The sequence below is a fragment of the Vulpes vulpes genome, chromosome X, assembly GCF_048418805.1.
Source record: "Vulpes vulpes isolate BD-2025 chromosome X, VulVul3, whole genome shotgun sequence".
Lineage (NCBI taxonomy): Eukaryota > Metazoa > Chordata > Mammalia > Carnivora > Canidae > Vulpes > Vulpes vulpes.
The window spans coordinates 64,681,211-64,698,933 of NC_132796.1; positions in this window are offsets into that span (position 1 = coordinate 64,681,211).

The window sequence follows — 17,723 nt, forward strand, 5'->3', positions numbered from 1 at the left end:
TCAGGCTCCATACTCAGCTAGGAGTCTGATTGATATCCTCTCTCCCTCTCCTTCTGCCCCTCCCCCCACTCACTCTCTTTGTCTCTCTTTAAAAGAAATGAATAAATATTTTTTTTAAAGTTTTTTTTTGGGATGCCTGGGTGGCTCAGCTGTTGGGCATTTGCCTTTGGCTCAGGGCATGATCCCAGAATCCGGGGATTGAGTCCCCCATCGGGCTCCCTGAATGGAGCCTGCTTCTCCCTCTGCCTATGTTTCTGCTTCTCTCTGTGTGTCTCTTGTGAATAAATAAATAAAATCTTAAAAAATAATAAAATTTTTGTTTTGTTTTGTTTTTAAGAAGAGATAACTCTGGGAATATCTACAAATGGTTATGCTTCAATATCCTCTAGCACAATGGGATTTTTCTTCTATTTTAACAATGAGCACCTGATAAGTTCCAGTAGACTAGCCAGGAGGTAAAACTCACATAAGTGTAGAGGAATCCCTAAGACAGAACCCTTTCAGAGTTTTTAACTTAAGCTACTCTACACTGCACCTCCAGGCATTTGTTAGTCACAGTTCAAGTGTTCCTACCTATACTGTCACCAGGTATGGGCCTCTGCTCCTGGGTATTTGTCCTAGTAAATGGCAATGCTCATTATCTATATATATTTCCAGTTTTCAGGGCAACAATTTGCTTTATGGCCTTGATCCTCTGATGGATCTAAGTTTTCTTGATTTTCAATTTGTTTGGCTTTCTAGTGTGAAGATGGGAATGATACTTTAAAAGCTCTTTACATGTTATATCAGAAACGAAATAATTCAATACTTTCTAAATTAAAAAAAAATCCTCCCAATATTTCTTCAAGCCTTGCCTTTTGCATTTGTTTATTATATTCATTCTCATTTTGATTTCGCTTCTGATATGTTTTATATACAATTATTTCCTTAAGTCTGAGACCTCATTTCTGAGTTTTTCTAACTCATATTGAAAATAATATATTGTGCCTTGTAACATTATCTAAATATATTTCTAAAAGTCAATCTTTTAAAAATTGTTCATAGCAATTTCCATATATATATATATATATATATATATATATATATATATACTTTCCTGGCATACTGTCATTTGTTTGTTATACTTCCTCTTCTTTTCAACCCTCTACCCAATCTTTAAAAAATCTTCCTATGGGTGTATTCATTTTCTGTTTGCTACTATAAGAAATTAACATAACTTTATAGTTTAAAATAACTCAACTTAATTTTCTTATTGTCCTTTAAGTATAGGGGGTTTGAGGGATATCTTCATTCATTAATAAAAACAGTAGAACCATGAGGGGGCAGGAACATAAACTTATTTGTTTGCTTATTTAGTACAAACTTTATTTGATTGGCAATTTGACAGGCCTGTATGCTGGAGAAATTTACTCACAGCAGAAGCTATAATATGGAGGTTTTGATGCAGAAGGGAACCAAAACAAGGAAACTTTCAAGGAAAAATAGGCTCAGAGTGGGGCCTTACATGTTTAGGTGATGTTGCTTGGTACCATGATGGGAATCTCTGTTTGAGAGTTCTGTAGGGGCTTGGGGTCTTCATAGCTCAGGGCTTATCTTGCTAATTATAAGTAGATATTTGGTAAAACTTTGTGGAATATACTAAGCTGACTAAAATATCCTTATCTGTGCGATGTTTAAAACATTGATTAAGACTGCGTAAGAGTAGGGTTCTCAAGTCACCTGTCCCCACCAACTTACCTAGATAACTTTCAAATCATCCTGAAAACCTACGAATTCAGCCGGAGATTTAAAGAGAGAACAGCTGGAATGCTACAGTGAGAAGAGTTTGTGCTTCTATCAAGGTAGGAAGACAGAAAAAAATAATAAAGAAATAAAAAAGCATCCAAGGGGGAGGGGCCCCCATGAGGAGCTCTGCTAAGGCCAAGAGGTGAGTGCCCCCAAGACAGGAAAGCCCCATTCAGGAGAAGCAGGAACTTTACCAATCTTCCCAGATGGAAAGGAACTTGCAGGGAGCTCTGGCAGGATCCCAGGAGGGGCAGGGATGCCCTCAGGCTCCCAGGGGGCATTAACAGAGGACCTGTGCCCCAGGGGCGAGCATGCCACACACTGCGGCGTAGCTCCCTAAAGGGCTGGAGGGCACTCCAGCGCTGGCCCCAGGAGCAGCTCAGGTCGCAGTAAGGGTGGCAGCACAGCGGGGAGCGGGCTATGTGGCCCCGGACCCCGATTCCAGGGGCACAAACTTCAGAGCCCAGGACACTGGGGGACCAGCGCAAGATCCAGCGCTCCCCTTGGGACAGGCAGAGGCCGGGAGGGCCCAGGACAGCGAGGATGCTCCTCCTACCCGGCAGCCCCGAGCTGGGCAGATCAGCGCCCCACGCCCCTGGAGCATCCAGGCCCCTGCAGACTGAGAGTGGCGATAGTTACTGCGGGAGCTGACTCCAAGGCTGGAGAGCTGGCTGCTGCCACTGTTGTTCCTCCTGGTGTCACCTTGTACCCGGGACTGAGCAGGGGACTCACAGTATAATCAGCTCCCACTGAGCCTTGCACTTGACAGGAAGCTGGGCAGCTCCTCCCAGGTGCACACACCTAAGAATCAGCACAGCAGGCCCCTCCCCCAGGAGACCAGCTAGAAGGACAGGGGAAAAGCAAGTGATTGACCAGGCAGCACTGGAAAGTTCCAGGGGAATTCGAGGGATTTATGGTGTATAGAACGAGAGGATACTTCCCCTTGTTTTTTGTTTTTTATTTCTTCCCCCTCATTTTTTCTATTTTGTCTCTCTTTTCCAGTACAGCTTGTTTTGGCCACTCTACACTGAGCAAAATGACTAGAAGTAAAAACTCAAAAGAAAGGATCAGAAAACAGTCCTTTCTCCCACAGAGTTACAAAATTTGGATTACAAGTCAATGTCAGAAAGCCAATTCAGAAGCACAATTATAAAGCTACTGGTGGCTCTAGAAAAAAAAAAAAAGCATAAGGGATTCAAGAGACTTCATGACTGCAGAATTTAGGTATAATAAGGCTGAAATTAAAAATCAATTAAATGAGACGCAATCCAAACTGGAGGTCCTAACGAAGAGGGTTAATGAGGAATAAGAATAAGTGAGTGACATAGAAGACAAGTTGATGGCAAGGAAAGAAGCTGAGGAAAAAAGAGAAAAAAAGCAATTAAAAGCTCATCAGGATAGGTTAAAGGAAATAAATCACAGCCTCAGAAGGAAATATCTATGTTTAATTGCGGTTCCCGAGGGCGCTAAAAGGGACAGAGGTCCAGAATGTGTATTTGAACAAATCATACCTGAGAACTTCCCTAACTTGGGGAGGGAAACAGGCATTCATACCCAGGAGATAGAGAGATTCCCCCCTAAAATCAATAAAAACTGTTCAACATCTCGACATTTAATAGTGAAACTTGCAAATTCCAAAGATAAAGAGAAGATCATTTAAAGTCATTTAAAGCTCTTGTTTCTTTGGAGATGTTGTGCTTAAAAGATTTTTCAATTGTAGAAAGTGCTGTATTCAAGTCACCAAGTATAAGTGTATTATTATTGATACACTGGACCAGATGGATTTCACAGATATTTATAGAACTTTACATCCAAATGCAACTGAATACACATTCTTCTCAAGTGCACATGGAACTTTGAACTTTCTCCAGAATAGACCACATACTGGGTCACAAATCAGGGCTGAACTGATACCAAAAGATTGGGATCATCCCCTGCATATTTTCAGATGATAATGCTTTAAAAGTAGAACTAAATCACAAGAAGAAGTTTGGAAGGATTTCAAACACATGGAGGTTAAGGACCATCCTGCTAAAAGATGAAAGGGTCAACCAGGCAATTAGGGAAGAATTAAAAAGATTCATGGAAACTAATGAGAATGAAGATACAACCATTCAAAATCTTTGGGATACAGCAAAAGCAGTCCTGAGGGGGAAATACATTGCAATGCAATCATCCATCCAAAACTGAAAAGAACTCAAATACACAAGCTAACCTTGCACCTAAAGGAGCTGGAGAAAAAAACAGCAAATAGATCCTACACCCAGCCGAAGAAGAGAGTTAATAAAGACTCGAGCAGTACTCAACGAAATAGAGACCAGAACTGTTGAACAGATCAACAGAACCAGGAGTTGGTTCTTTGAAAGAATTAATAAGATAGATAAACCATTAGCCAGCCTTATTAAAAAGGAGAAAAGACTCAAATTAATAAAATCATGAATGGGAAAGGAGAGATCACCACCAATACCAAGGAAACACAAATGATTTTTTAAAAATATAATGAGCAACTATATTTTTTAACGCCAATAAAATAGGCAATCTAGAAGAAATGGATGCATTTCTGGAAAACCACAAACTACCAAAACTGGAACAGTATGAAATAAAAAACCTGAACAGGCAGATAACCAGTGAGGAAATTGAAGGAGTCATCAAAAACTTCCCAAGACACAAAAGTCCAGGGCCAGATGGCTTCCCTGGGGAATTCTATCACACGTTTAAAGAAGAAACCATACCTATTCTACTAAAGCTGTTCGGGAAGATAGAAAGAGATGGAGTCCTTCAAAACTCGTTCTATTAGGCCAGCAAAACCTTAATTCCAAAACCAGACAAAGACCCCACCAAAAAGGGGAATTATAGACCAATATCCCCGATGAACATGGATGCAAAAATTCTCGACAAGACACTAGCCAGTAGGATCCAACAATACATTAAGATTATTCACCATGACCAAGTGGGATTTATCCCTGGGATGTAAGGCTGGATCAACACTCATAAAGCAATCAATGTGATTGATTATATCAGCAAGAGAAAAACCAAGAATCATATGATCCTCTCATTAGATGCAGAGAAAGCATTTGACAAAATACAGAATCCATTCCTGATCAAGACTCTTCAAGTGTAGGGATAGAGGGACCATCCCTCAATATCAGAAAGGCCATCTACGAAAAGCCCACGGCAAATATCATTTCCATGGGGAAACACTGGAAACCTTTCCCCTAAGATCAGGAACAAGACAGGAATGTCCAATCTCACCACTGCTATTCAACATAGTACTAGAAGTCCTAGCCTCAGCAATCAGGCAACAAAAAGAAATAAAAGGCATTCAAATTGGCAAAGAAGCAGTCAAACTCTCCCTCTTCGCCAATGACATGATACTCTACGTAGAAAACCCAAAAGACTCCACCCCAAGACACATAGATTAATGGAACAGAATAGAGAATTCAGAAGTGGACCCTCAGCTTTATGGTCAACTAATATCGACAAAGGAGGAAAGATTATCCACTGGAAAAAAACACAGTCTCTTCAATAAATGGTGCTGGGAAAATTGGACATCCACATGCAGAAGAATGAAACTAGACCACTCTCTTTCACCATACACAAAGATAAACTCAAAATGGATGAGAGATCTAAATGTGAGGCAAGATTCCATCAAAATCCTAGAGGAGAACACAGGCAACACCCTTTGTGAACTTGGCCACAGCAGCTTCTTGCAAGATGCATCCAAGAAGGCAAGAGAAACAAAAGCAAAAAATGAATTATTGGGACTTCATCAAGATAAGAAGCTTCTGCACAGCAAAAGAAACAGTCAACAAAACTAAAATACAACCTACACAATGGGAGAAGATAGTTGCAAATGACGTATCAGATCAAGGGCCAGTATCCAAGATCTATAAAGAACTTATTAAACTCAACAGCAAAGAAACAAACAATCCAACCATGAAATGGGCAAAGACATGAACAGAAATCTCACAGCGGAAGACATAGACATGGCCAACATGCACATGAGAAGATGCTCTGCATCACTTGCCATCAGGGAAATACAAATCAAAACCACAATGAGATACCACCTCATACCAGTGAGGATGGGGAAATTTAACAAGGCAGGAAACAGCAAATATTGGAGAGGATGTAGAGAAAAGGGAACCCTCTTGCACTGTTGGTGGGAAAATGAACTGGCACAGCCACTCTGGAAAACTGTAGAGGTTGCTCAAAGAGTTAAAAATAGATCTGCCCTCGGAGCCAGCAATGGCACTGCTGGGGATTTACCCCAAAGTTTCAGATGCAGTGAAATGCCGGGACTCCTGCACCCCGATGTTTATAGCAGCAATATCCACAATAGCCAAACTGTGGAAGGAGCCTCAGTGTCCATAGAAAGATGAATGGATAAGGAAGATGTGGTATATGTGTACAATGGAATATTACTCAGCCATTAGAAATGACACATACCCCCTATTTGCTTCTACGTGGAGGGACCAGGAGGATATTTTGCTGAGTGAAATAAGTCAATAGGAAAAGGACAAACATTATATGGTCTCATTCATTTCGGGAATATAAAAATTAGTGAAAGGGAATAAAGGAAAATGAGAGAAAATGAGTGAAAATATCAGTGAGTGTGACAAAACATGAGAGACACCTAACTCTGGGAAATGAATAGGGGCTACTGGACGGGGAAATGTGCGGGGGGTTGGCTTACTGGGTGATGGGCCCTGAGGGGAGCACTTGGTGGGATGAGCACTGGGTGCTATGCTATGTTGGGAAATTGAACTCCAATAAAAAAAGAGAGAAGGAAAAAAAACCCATACTGATTAATTAATTAATTAATGTATTTATTTATTTTTCTTTGCCAGCAGGGGACTTTGTGCTAATGTATCCCAGTCTGCTGTGAAGAAATAAACTGAAAAGGGTTCATTTCATAGAGCCCATCTGTATTACTTTGGAATTCCATAACACAATACCATTGACTGGGTGACTTAAAGCAGTATAAATTTATTTTCTTACAGTTTTGAAACCTGGAGGTCCAATATCAGAGTGCCAGCATGGTCAGTTTATGGTGAAGGCTCTCTTCCTGGCTTGCAGAATTCGAACTCAATGACTCCCACTTGCTCATTTTATTAAAGATTATTTATTTATTCCTGAGAGACACGGAGAGAAGCAGAGACATAGACAGAGAGAGAAGCAGGCTCCTCACAGGGAGCCCGATGTGGGACTCAATCCCCAGACTGTGATCACGCTCTGAGCCAAAGGCAGACACTCAACCACTGAGCCACCCAGGCATCCTGTAATGCAAAATTATTTTTCTGAACTTTTAGAAACATTTCTTCAGGATGACTCTTTGAAGTTTATGGTTGTAAATAGTTCAAAGTTATTTAGTTGTTTTCTGAGATTCCTCTGCCTCTTTTCTCTTGTTCTATCTAGATTTTCTTCTCTCTTTTGCCTTTGTTTCCTAGTATTTCTGTTTGAAATTTATTCCCAAGAATTTCTTCTAAGTGTAAGCCTTTGTTATATGTGAGAGTTTTGGACCTGGAAAAGGGTGGCTTAACAAAGGAAAATATTTCTGGGGTGCCTGAGTGGCTCAATTGGTTAAGTGTCTGCCCCAGCTAAGTCATGATCACAGGTTACTGGAATTGAGTCCCAAGTTGGGTTTTCTGCTCAGTGGGGAGTTTGCTTCTTCCTCTGCTCCTTCCCATTGTTTGTGCTCTGTCTCTCTCTTAAATAAATAAATAAATAAATAAATAAATAAACAAACAAACAAACAAACAAATAAATAATCCTTTTTTTAAGAGAAAATATTCCTATCAATCTCCACCCTACTTCAGGAAAATGCCAAATAAAATAATTTCCCTTGTGATTTCAGATGGGCTAAGCCACAGGAAAATATCCCAACCTACCCTCACACCACTCAAGAAAGCTTCAGTAGTTCCAATGGTATTGCTGTGCAGAACAGGGAGTAAATCTTCTGCCTGCCCAGTTATATCGTGGGATGATCAGGGAGTTGATGGTATATCCCCTGTCCAGAAAAATTAAAAAGTATTTATTTATGGGAGACTCAGAGAAGGCAGAACATAGGCAGAGGGAGAAGCAAGATCCCCACAGGAAGCCCAGTGCAGGACTTGATCCCTGGACCCTGGGATCATGCCCTGAGCCAAAGGCTGATGCTCAACCGCTGAGCCACCCAGAGGCATCCTGTGTTTTTGTATTCTTTAGGTAAATATCCAGTAGTGGAATTAGAGCATCATATGGTAATTCTATTTTTATTTTTTTTAAGAATATCCATACAGTTTTCCACAGTGGTTGCACCAGTTTGCATATCACCAAAATTGTAGGATGGTTGCCTTTTCTCCACATCCTTGCCAACACTTATTGTTTCATATATATATATATGAATTATATATAATTTCATATATATAATTCATATATATACTTATATATAAATATTATATATAATCATATATAAATATCATATATCATATATATAAATATATATAAAATATAAGATTATTTATATAATCATATTATTTATATTATTATATAAAATATAATATTTTATATATAATATTTATATGTAATTTTAGCCACACTGATAGGTGTAAGGTATCTTAATGCAGTTTTGATTTACATATTCCTAATAATGAGGGATTTTGAGCATCTTTTCACATGTTTATTTGCCATCTGTGTCTTTTTTCAAAAAATATCTGTAGCTTCTCTCTATTTTAATTGGATTGTTTTATCTATTTTTTAAGTTGAGTTCTATAAGTGCTTTATAATACTATGAATATTAACACTTTATCAAATATATCTTCTGCAAATATCTTCTCTCATTCATTGAATGTCTGTTTGCTTTGTTGGTTGTTTCCTTTGTTGTGCAGAAGATTTTTATTTTGATGCAGTCCCAATAGTTTATTTTTGCTTTTGTTTCTCTTGCCTAAGGAAACATATCTCAAAATGTTACAATGACTATGTCAGAGAAATTACTGCCTGTGCTCTCTTCCAGCATTTTTACGGTTTCACGTCTCACATTTAGGTCTTTAATACATTTTGAATTTATTTTTGTGTATGGTATGAGACAATGTTCTGTTTCATTTCTGCATGTAGCTGTCCAGCTTTTCCAATGGGATTTGTGGGAGACATTGTCTTTTTCTCATTGCATATTCTTTCCTACTTCGTCAAAGATTAATTGGTCATATAATTCTGGGTTTATTTCTGAGCTCTATTCTGTTATACTCATCCAATAGTCTCTTTTTGTGCCAGTACCATACAGTTTTGTCTGCTACAGTTTTTATTATATTTTGATATCTAGGATTGTGATACCTCTGGTTCTGTGCACCTTTTACAAGATTGTTTCAGCTATTTGGGGTCTTTTTTATTACTCTATACAAATTTTAAGATTATTTCCTCAGTTCTATAAAAATTCTGTTGGTATTATGGTAAGGATTGCAATAAATCTGTAGATAGCTTTGGGTAGTATAGACATTTTAACAATAATTGGTCTTCAAAACTATGGACATGGAATATAATTTGATTTATTTGCATCATCTTCCATTTCTTTCATCAATATTTTATAGTTTTCAGAGCATAGGTTATCTCTTGGGCTAAGTTTATACCTAGGTGTGTATACATATAAATTTTTTTGTGCATCTGAAGTATTTTTGATTTAAAAAGATCAATTTTATTCAATGATGCATAATTAAATCATGAATGAATGTACTTTGACAAGTGCTTTTTCTACATCTGTTGAAATTATCATGTGGTTTTCAGTCATTTTCTTGTTGATGTGATGTATCATGTAGATTGATTTGTGACAATTGAACCATTCTTCCATCATAGGAATAAATCTCACTTGATCGTGGTGAATGATTTTTTAATGTGTTGTTGGATTTTGTTTTCAAATATTTCATTGATGATTTTCCATCTGTGTTTATCAGGGATATGGGCCTGTTGTCCTCTTTTTTCCTACTGTTTTTATCTGGATTTATTTTTAGGGTAATGCCAGCCTTATAGAATAAATTTGGGGATTTATTATCAGGGGAATTCTGGCCTCCTAAAATAAATTTGGAGGCTTTCCTTCTTTTTCTACTTTTTTGGAATAGTTTGAGAATAACATGTATTAACTGTTCTTTAAATATTTGGTAATATTCACCTAATCAGCTCTCTGGTACTGGATTTTTGTCTTTTGGGAGTTTTTTTTTTTATTACAGATTGAATCAATGCTGGTAATTGGTCTGTTTAAATATTATATTTTTTTCCTGATTCAGTTTTGGGAGTCTATGTTTCTAGGAATTATTAATGTTATCTAGATTATCTAATTTTCACATATAATTTTTCATAATACCTCATTACCCTATCTATTTCTGTGATTTCAGTTGTTATTTCTCTTCTTTCTTTTCTGAATTTGTATATTTGAGTCTTCTCTGTCTGTTTCTCTCTTTCTGATGATTCTGGCTAAAAGTTTCTCAATTTTATTGATCTTTTCAAAGAACCAGCTCATAATATCATTAATCTGTTATGGTTTATTTTTTTTACTTTCTATTTTTTAGTTACTACTGTAATTGTTATTATTTCCTTACTTCTATTGGTTTTTGGTTTAATTTATTCCTTTTCCAACTTCTTTTGGTGAAAGATTAGGTTGTTTATTTGAAACTTTTCTTGGTTTTTGAGGTAGGCTTATTTTGCTATAAATTTACATTATAGACTGGTTTAATCCCAAAGATCTTGGACTACTATGTTTCATTTTCATTTCTCTCAATGTATTTTTTCCTCTAATTTTTAGGTTGACTCGTTTATTTTCTACTAGCGTGTTATATAATGTCAATATATTTGTGTCTTTTCCAAATTTATTAATTGTAGTTGATTTCTTGTTTCATAGAGTTGTTGTTGAAGAAAATGGACAGTATGACTTCACTCCTTTTTAATTTGTTGAGATTCATTTTGTGGCCTAATATGTGATCTGTTCTAGAAAATATTTCATTTACCTCTGAGGAGAATGTATATTCTGTTGTTTTATGATGGAATATTTAGAATATATCTGTTAGATTAATTTGGTCCCATGTGTCATTCAAAGCCACCGTTTCTCTGTCGATTTTCTGTTTGGATGGTTTACCTATTAATGTAAGTGGGCTATTAAAGTTTCCTACCATTATTATTACTACATACTTATGTTTCTTATTTTTCTTATATGTTTCCTTTATGTTTTTTATTAACTTCCTTTATGTTTCTTATTAAATACTTCATATATTTGGAAGAATCCATGTTGGGTGCATAAATATTTATAGTGCTATGTCTCCTTGTTGTGTTGTTCCCTTTATAATTATATAGTGCCCTTCTTTATCTCCTATCATAGTCTTCATTTTATTTTATTTTATTTTATTTTTTTAATTTTTTATTTATTTATGATAGTCATACAGAGAGAGAGAGCGAGAGGCAGAGACACAGGCAGAGGGAGAAGCAGGCTCCATGCACCGGGAGCCCGACGTGGGACTCGATCCCGGGTCTCCAGGATCGCGCCCTGGGCCAAAGGCAGGCGCCAAACCGCTGCGCCACCCAGGGATCCCCATAGTCTTCATTTTAAAGTCCATTTTGTCTATGTATTTATTGCTAGCCCTACATTCTTTTCACTCCATTCCCCTGATAAATACTTTTCTGACTCTGCACATTCAATCTGCACCTGTCTTAAGGTCTAAAATGAGACTCTTGTTTAGCGCCTGCCTTTGGCCCAGGGCGCGATCCTGGAGACCCGGGATCGAATCCCACATCGGGCTCCCGGGCATGGAGCCTGTTTCTCCCTCTCCTTCTGCCTGTGTCTCTGACTCTCTCTCTCTCTCTCTCTATCATGAACAAATAAATAAAACCTTTAAAAAAAATAAAATTATCCTTTAAAAAAAAATAAAATAAAATGAGACTCTTGTAGGCAGCATATAGAAGGGTCTTACACTTTTGCTCTTCACCCTATGTCTTTTGATTGGAGAATTGAGTTCATTTACATTCAAAGTGATTACTGATAGATATGTACTTATTGCCATTTTGTTACTTGCTTTATGGTGGTTATTTACTTCGCTGTAAATTTTTTTCTCTTAAGCTTCTCTCTAATGGTTTCCTGGCTTTCTTTATTGATGCACTTCATTCCTTTCTCATTATTATTATTTTTTGCTTCTATCACTGGTTTTTCATCTCTGGTTATGATTAAGTTTGCACATAACATCTTATGTGTTTATTAGTCTATATTACATTGATGGTCACTTATATTTGAACCCATTATTTACTCCCTTTTCCCCTCAGCATTTTAGGTATATAGATATATTTCTTTTTATTTTGTGAATCCTTTTACTAATTTTTATATTTAATTTTACTGCTTTTGTGTTTGTACTTTTCTTATCCATATTTATGGTCTTTCTTTTCCCCTTTAACATTTCTTGTAAGGCTGGTATATGGGTTATGAATTCTTTAACCTTTTCTTTGGGGAACTCAATGTCTCTCTCTCTCTCTCTCTCTCTCTCTTTAAATTTTGAATAATAGCCTGCTGGATAGAGTACTCTTGGTTGCAATTTTTTTTCTAACAGTGTCTTTTACATATTATACCACTCCCTTCTGTCTTGCACTGTTTATGCTAAAAATTCAGTTGATCTCATTATGGGTTTCCCTTGTATATAACTCTTCTTTTGCTGATTTTAAAATTATATTTGTCACTACGTTTTGCCATTTTAATTAATACATATCTTAGTGTGGATCTCCATAGTTTGACTTTCCTGGGGGATCTTTGTGCTTCTTGGATTGGGATTTCTGTTTTCTTCCACACTTTCAGGAAGTTTTTAGTATTATACTTGAAATAAATTTTTGCATCTTTTTCTCTGTCCTGGGATTCCTCAAAAGCAAATGGTATTACACTTGAAGGTGTGACTGGGTTCCCTAAATATACTTTCATTTATTGTTATTTTTTCTCTTTCCTATTAATCTTGGTTGTTTTCTATTTCTCTCTTCTTCATGTTGGCAATTCAACCTGCTTCTTCTAGTCTACCATTTATTCCATATAATGCATTTTTAATTTTGATTATTGAATTCTTCCTCAATAATTGATTCTTTTTATTTTTTAATCTCTTTGTTAAGGGTTTCATGTAGTTTCATGTTTTTTTTCTTAAGGCAAGTGTTTTTATGACCATTATATTAAACGCTATCAGGCTTATTACTTATTTCTATTTCAATTAGCTGTCTTGCTATTGTTTTGTCCTGTTATTTCTTTTTTTATGGTAAAAAATTTATTTTTTAAAGATTTTATTTATTTAATTCATGAGAGACACAGAGAGAGAGGCAGAGACACAGGAAGAGGGAGAAGCAGGCTCCGTGTAGGAAGCCTGATGTGGGACTCAATTCCAGGACTCGGGGATCATGCTCTGAACTGGAGGCAGATGCTCAGCCGCTGAGCCACTCAGGTGTCACTATGGTGAAAAAATTTATATTTAGATTTATAGCCAGCTGAACTCTGTTTAGATGATCCCAACTTTGTTGGCAACATCCAAAGCATCATAGGAGCCAGTTGAACATATACTTTCTTCTCTCTATCAAGCCTTATCAAGGTGTTGACCTTGGCCACATCAATATCATAGAGCTTCTTCACAGCCTGTTTGATCTGGTGCTTATTGGCCTTGACATCCACAATGAACACATGTGTGCTGTTGTTTTCTATTTTCTTCATGGCTGACCTGACTCAGCCTGACTCAGTAGTCAGGCAGAACTTGTTGATGGCATAGTGATCAAGTTTGTTTCTCCTGGGGATACTCTTTTGAGGATATTTGGGCTGCCTTTGGAGATGCAAGGTCTTGGGTCATTGGAATGTAGGTGATGTGCGGATCTTTTTTTTTTTTTTTTCTGACTGTGCACGCCTTTCAGCACCGTTATTGGTTTTTTGTTTTGTTTTGTTTTGTTTTGTTTTTTAGCTTTCAAAGCCTTTGCTTTGGCTTCAGCTTTGGGAGGAGCAGGGCTTCCTTCTTTGCCTTCAGCACCATCTTCATAAAAGACTGTACTATTCTTTCATTTGGCTAGCAGAGCTCTATATCTTCATATTTTCTGCCTGTCTGTGTACTTTACTATATGAGTCAACTACCTTTACAGCTTTTGAAAGCAGTGACAACTGACCTGAGATTTGGAGCAGCCAAAACACAACAGCAGAGTGCAGGCAGACACACAAGAAACAACTCCTGAAGCACCAGGCCCTGGAGACTCTGAGACCTCTTCTTCACAAAGCCAATACTCTCAGAATCAGGAAACATAACAGGCTTCTTACACAGAGAAGACAGAAATTTAGAAAAAAAATGAAAAGACAGAGGAACGCATCCCAAATGAAGCAACAAAATAAGGTCGCAGCCAGAGATCTAAGGAAAACAGATATACATTACATGCCTAATGGATAATTAAAGCTACCATCATAATGATACTCTGGGTTTGAGAAAAGAATGAAAGACTTTAGAGAGGCCTTTGCCACAAAATAAGAGTTAAAAAACTGTCACAAGGAAAAGTGCAATAACCGATATTTGAAATAAGCCTGATGCAATGAACACAAGGGCTTGAAGAAGCAAAGGAAATAATAAGTGGTATAAAAGTTAAAATAATGGAAAATAATTTAGTTGAACATAGAGAGAAAGAATTATTGAACATGAGAATAGATGTTGAGAACTCATTGACTCCATGAAACACACTAACATTCATATTATAGGACTCCCATAAGAAGAAGAGAATGAAAAGGGGACAGAAAATTTATTTGAGTAAATAATAACAGAAAACTTCCCTCATCTAGGGAAATAAACAGACATCCATTTCCAGGAGATACAGTGAACTCCTATCAAAGTAAAAAAAAAAGGCAGGCCAACATAAAGACACATTGTAATTAAATTTGCAAAATATAAAGAAGATATGGTATATGTATACAATGGAATATTACTCAGTCATTGGAAACAACAAACACCCACCATTTGCTTCGACGTGGATGGAACTGGAAGGTATTATGCTGAGTGAAGTAAGTCAATCAGAGAAGGACAAACATTATATGGTCTCATTCATTTGGGGAATATAAAAAAAAGTGAAAGGGCATAAAGGGGAAAGGAGACAAAATTAGTGGAAAATATCAGTGAGGGTGACAGAACATGAGAGACACCTAACTCTGGGAAATGAACAAGGGGTGGCGGAAAGGGAGGTGGGTGGGTGGTTGGGGTGATAGGGTAACAGGCACTGAGGGGGGCACTTGACGGGATGACCACTGGATATTATGATATATGTTGTCAAATTGAACTCCAATAAAAAAATAGAGAGGCAAAGAAAAAATCTTAAAAGAAGCAAGACATAACAAGCCTCTAACTTAGAAAGAAAGACCCATAAAGCTAGCCATAGATCCCTCAGAAATTTTACAAGCCAGAAGAGAGTAGCATGATTTATTCAATGTGATGAATGGGAAAAATTTGCAGCCAAGAATACTCTTTCCAGTAAGACTACCATTCAGAATAGAAGGAGGGATAAATAGTTTCCCAGACAAACAGAATCTTAAAAAAGTTCATGACCACTAATTAAAACCTAGAAGAAATATTAAAAGGGACTTTTTGGGTGGAAAGGACAGAATAAAAGTGACAAAGACAAGAAAGAAACAAAATCTTCAATAACAACAGCAAAACAAGTACTAAAATGGAACTAAATGCATATCTGTCAATGAATCTTCTGAATGAAAATGGACTAGATGCCTTAATCAAAAGACATGGGGCTTAAGAATGGATAAAAAAGAATACTCACTTATATGCTGCCTACAAGGTACTCATTCAAGACCTATATACACCTGCAGATTGAAAGTGAGGGGATGGAGATACATTTATCTTACAAGTGGATGTAAAAAAAAGCTAGAGTAGCAATACACATATCAGAGAAACTAGACATTAAATCCAAGACAATATCAAGAGATGAAAAGGGCACTCTATCCTAATAAAAGTGACAATCCAAAAGAAGAGTTAACAATTGTAACTATTTAAGTCCCCAGAAAATCCAAATATATTAAACAATTAATAAGGAACTTCAAGAAACAAATTGATAATGATAAAATTATGGTAGGGGATTTCAACACCCCACTTACAGTAGTAGACAGATCATCAAAGCATAAACTCAACAAGCAAACACTGGCTTTGAATGACACACTGGACCAAATGGACTTAACAGATATATTCAGAAAATGCCATCCTAAAGTAGCAGAAAACACATTATTTTCAAGTGTACACGTAACATCCTCCAGAATAGATCACATACTAGGTCATAGATCAGGCTTCAAAAATACAAGAATATTGAGACCATACCCTGCATTGTTTCTCAGCACAATATAAAACTTGAAGTAAATCACTAGAAAACATTTGGAAGTCCACAAATACATAGAGGTTAAAACATATCCTAGTAAAGAAATTACAAACGAAGGAAAATTGCATGGAAATAAATGAAAAGAAAACATGACAGACAAAAAACTTTGGGATTCAGCAAAAGCAATCATAAGAGGGAAATATATAGCAATATAGACCTACTTTAAGAAGAAAGAAAAACCTCAATCTACTTTGCAAATAAAGAAGGTAGAAAATGAAAAATAAATGAAGCCTAAAGACATCAGAAGACTGGAAGTAATAAGGACTAGAGAAGAAATAAATGATATAGAGACTAAAAATAACAATAGAAATGATCAATGAATACACGAGCTGGTTCTTTGAAAAAATAGTAAAATTGAAAACCCCCTAGCCAGACTAATGACAAAGAAAAGAGAAAGAAATCAAATAAATAAAATAAAAAATGACAGAGGAAATAACAACCAATACCACACAAATACAAACAACTATAAGAGAACATTATGAAAAACTGTATGCCAACAAATTGGATAACTTGAAGAAATGGATAAATTTCTAGAAATATATAAAATAAGAATACTAAAAAAGGAAGACATAGAAAACTTAGACAAAAATTCTTTCAACAAACAAAAGGGCCAAATGTCTTCAAAGGGGAATTCTAGGGGGATCCCTGGGTGGCTCAGCATTTTTGCGCCTGCCTTCAGCCCTGGGCATGATCCTGGAGTCCTGGGATCGAGTCCTACGTGGGGCTCCTTGCATGGAGCCTGCTTCTCCTTCTGCTTGTGTCTCTGCCTCTCTCTCTCTCTCTCTCTCTCTCTCTCTCTCTGTGTGTGTCTCTCATGAATAAGTAAATAAAATCTTTAAAAAAGGGGGGGGGGGAATTCTTCCAAGCATTTAAAGAAAAGTTAATACCTATACTTCTCAAACAATTCCAGAAAAAATAAAAATGGAAGTAAAATTTCCAAATATGTTGTATGAGGCCAGCATTACTCTGGTAAATAAATAAATAAATAAATTAAATAACTACTAAGAGCTACAGGTCAATATATCCAATGAATATTAATGCAAAAATTCTCAATAAAACAATGGCATATCCAATATACATTAAACGTATTATTCAAAAAAATAAAAATTAAGAAAAAAAGCATTACTCACCCCAATCATGTGGGATTTACTCCTGGGTTGCAAGGGTGTTTCAGTATTCACAAGTCAAACAAGGTGATACACTACATTAATAAAAGTAAGTATCAAAATGATACAGTACTTTCAATAAATAAGGAAGAAGCATTTGACAAAGTGCAACATCCATTCATGAAAAAATCCCTCAACAAAGTAGGTTTAGAAGGAATCTGCCTCAACATTATGAAGCCATAAATGAAAATCCAACAGCTAGAGGTCAGGGCAAGCTGGCAGAGTAGGGGTCCTCAACTCACATGGACCCACCAACTTATCTAGATATCTAGTTATCTAGATGACTTTCAAACCATCCTGGAAGCCTAGGAATATGACTTGAGAATTAAATAGAGAACAGCAGGAACGCTACAGAGAGAAGGGTTTTCACTTCTAACAAGGTAGGAAGGTGGAAAAAAA